This window comes from Haliotis rubra, unplaced genomic scaffold, assembly GCF_003918875.1.
Source record: "Haliotis rubra isolate DU_JTF1 unplaced genomic scaffold, ASM391887v1 Scf934, whole genome shotgun sequence".
NCBI classification, from domain to species: Eukaryota; Metazoa; Mollusca; class Gastropoda; order Lepetellida; family Haliotidae; genus Haliotis; species Haliotis rubra.
In genome coordinates, this window is record NW_025767673.1 from 1,218 (window position 1) to 4,720 (window position 3,503).

A 3,503-nucleotide genomic window follows, 5' to 3' on the forward strand; every position below is an offset into this window, starting at 1 on the left:
TGTGATGCCATGACAATAAGATTCTATTGAGATGACATTTACTCTACAGCCATGTAGTGTTGTGTCAATTGTATATTATGGTGACTGCACAAAGGTCATCTGTATTATGGTGACATGTAGTGTTGTGTCATCCAGCACAGTGACATGCAGGCCAGGTCATCTGGTGGCATTGTGGTGACATGTTGTGTTGTGTCATCTGGTATATTGTGGTGACATGTTGTGTGCTGTGCCACCTGTATGCATGTGTGACATGTAGTGTTGTGTCATCTGTATACTGTGGTGACATGTAGTGTTGTGTCATCTGTATGTTGTAGGCATTAGTGTTGTGTCATTCCGTGGCATGTATGTATGTTGTGTCATCTGTATATTGTGGTGACATGTTGTGTCATCTGTATATTGTAGGTGACATGTCAGGCTGTGTCATCTGTATATTGTGGTGACATGTAGTGTTTTGTCATCTGTATATTGTGGTGACATTAGTGTTGTGTCAATCTGCATATTGTGGTGACATGTAGTGTTGTAGTCATCTGTATATTGTGGGTGTGAGCATTTAGTAAGTTGTGTCATCTGCATATTGTGGTGATACGTAGTAAGCCAAACATCTGTATGGTTGTGTGACATGTTTGTGTTGTGTCAGTCTGTATATTGTGGTGACATGTAGTGTTGTGTCATCTGTACATTGTGGGTGACATGTAGTGTTGTGTCATCTGTATGTTGTGGTGGCATTAGTGCTTGTGTCATCTGCATATTGTGACATGTAGTGCTGTGTCATCTGTATATTGTGTGACATGTTGTGGTCATCTGTATATTGTGGTGACATGTTGTGTTGTGTCATCTGCATATTGTGGTGACATGGCGTAGGTGTTTGTCATCTGTATGTATTGTGGTGACATTGGGTGTTGTGTCATCTGTATATTATTGGTGACATGTAGTGTTGTGTCATCCTGTATATTGTGGTGACATGTAGTGTTGTGTCATCTGTATATTGTGGTGACATGTAGCAAGTTGTGTCATCTGTATATTGTGGTGACATGTTGTGTTGTGTCATCCGTATATTGTGAGTGACATGTTGTCAGTTGTGTCATCTGTATATTGTGGTGACATGTAGTGCTGCGGTCATCTGTATATTGTGGGTGACATTAGTGTTGTGTCATCTGTATATTGTGGTGACATGTAGTGTTGTTAGTCATCTGTATATTGTGGGTGACATGTAGTGTTGTGTCATCTGCATATTGTGGTAACATGTAGTGTTGTGTCATCTGTATATTGTGGTGACATGTAGTGTTGTGTCATCTGTATATTGTGGTGACATGTAGTGTTGTGTAGAGTGTACCATTGTTTTAACTATGACAAATATAGTGCAATGACCAGTGCTTACAAGGGTACAAAACCAACAAATCTAACTAACTTCAGCCTGTAAGTGGGACAGTGTTACTAATCTGGAATATATGACATAAATGTACACGTTATGTTCAATATATCTTGAATTCTGTTTACATCTTACCAACTTTGGATGACAAACTTATCACACATTACACGTACATTTATGGATGCAATTTTATATTTCTTGTGTTTCCCCATAAAGGCAGAAGCTATGTGATTGTCTACACTACAAAGTACAGTTATGCTGAGACTGATATGTAAGATACAGGTGCACACTGTACTAACAATGGCAACCCACCAGGCCAACAACCTCTCTGTGTTATTACACCTTCATGTATATAGTAATATGTTTACAGTATACCTTGCTGTCCTCTTCAAACAAATAGCCTACCAACAATATAATCTTAAATGTTACAATACTGAAACACTGTGGGACAGTACATGATATTACTGTGAGGGGTATCAAAATTAGGGGTATATCCATATCATACATATCACAACATATAGTTTCACAACACATGCCTCCACATTGGAACACTGTTAACAGTCCACAGATTTTAAATATCAGACACCCATCACATTCCCTATCTCGGGCAATTCTAGGAATACTGATACTTTTGTTCAAACTTTTCATACTGATACAGGAAGATCCAAGTCAAACTTACTGATACCCTGAAGTAATGTTGTTGTGTATTTGTGTAGCAGTTCAAATGCATGTTTCATCGGACAGAATGAACAAAATGCCACAAATCTCACGTTCTTTTGACATATCAAGTAAAGACTAAATGGGTTAATGTAAAAGGTGTATCAATACTGTGATGAATCATAAGATGGCCCCATGTACAGGGTGTATCGATACCAGGAGGAATTATAAACTTGCCTCAAGTACCAGGTGTATCAATGACTGGGGTGGATAGCATGAATGCTTGGTACAATGACACAGGGATGAATTTGTGTGAAAGCTTCAAGTCCAGTGTGTGGGGAGTAGTCTGAGAATGATAGGATGGACTCCAGCAAAGGGAGTATGGTGATGAATGGTGACACATGGTATCAGGACACTGTTGAAGTTCATCCCTTCACAACATACTGGCAGTCAACAAATCCAAGGAAACAACATTGATGTAAGTCTGGAACTGTAACAGTATGGTCCACACAGAAAACCCAGCAAACTATACAAGACCATCTGGGTCTGACATGCCCAGAACATGAAGGCATTCACTACACTGATGTGCTCACATGGAAAAACAAGGAAATATCAGATGCCACAGAATCACCAACATTTGGAACACAGCCACAAGTAACACAAACAGATAATATAAAAACACACTAATATAACATATTATATCAACAATCAGTTTTCCAAAAGATCACCAGATTCTGGCCCAGATATAGAGAGGGAGGCTGAAGGGCATGACATCACCACGACAGCCTTCTACAAGATGACCATCATGACCCAGTAACAGATTGTAGACAGAACAGCAGGATATCACCATGAAAACCTTCCATAGGATAAACACCCAGACTGAGTTAGAGGTTCTAGCAAAATTATCATCATGACCTAGTACTTGGATGGCAATCCATTAGCATGACAACTCTAATGATGAAATGCTTGTTACATAGATACAAAGCATTGAAACATGCATATCAATTTCAATCCCAGAAATATGTGTGATTACATTGACATGTGACTGGGCATTTTATCTACTGGTACTCAGGATCTACCATATTGAAGAACACAAGGTAATTCTAGCAGTACTCCAGACATGCTGTACTAAAGAACACAAGCTAATTCTAGCAGTACTCCAGACTTGCTGTATTTAAGAACACAAGGTAATTCTAGCAGCTCCAACACAAGGTCATTCTTTTTTTAGTATTAAGCCACTCTCTCAGCAACATTCCCTGCAATATCATGAGAGGGACACTGTGAAATGGGCCTTCCACATTGTACCCATGTATGGAATCGAACCTGGGTCTTTGGCATGACAAGCAAACACTTTAACCACTAGGCTACTCCCATCGCCTCTGCTGTACTAAAGGACATAAGGTTACTCTACCAGTACTCCAGATCAGAGTCTCCTTCCTCTGTATCAATGGAGTCATCACTGTCCGTGTAATCTTCA

At 39.6% G+C, this 3,503-nt stretch overlaps 1 long non-coding RNA gene across 1 annotated transcript; it reads left to right on the plus strand.

The window, feature by feature from the left end:
- Positions 1-234: 234 nt before the first annotated feature.
- LOC124264652 lies at positions 235-1,243 on the plus strand. Its single transcript, XR_006895207.1, has 3 exons — positions 235-291; positions 415-522; positions 1,187-1,243. It is a non-coding gene; the product is annotated as an uncharacterized LOC124264652 (long non-coding RNA).
- Positions 1,244-3,503: the final 2,260 nt, after the last annotated feature.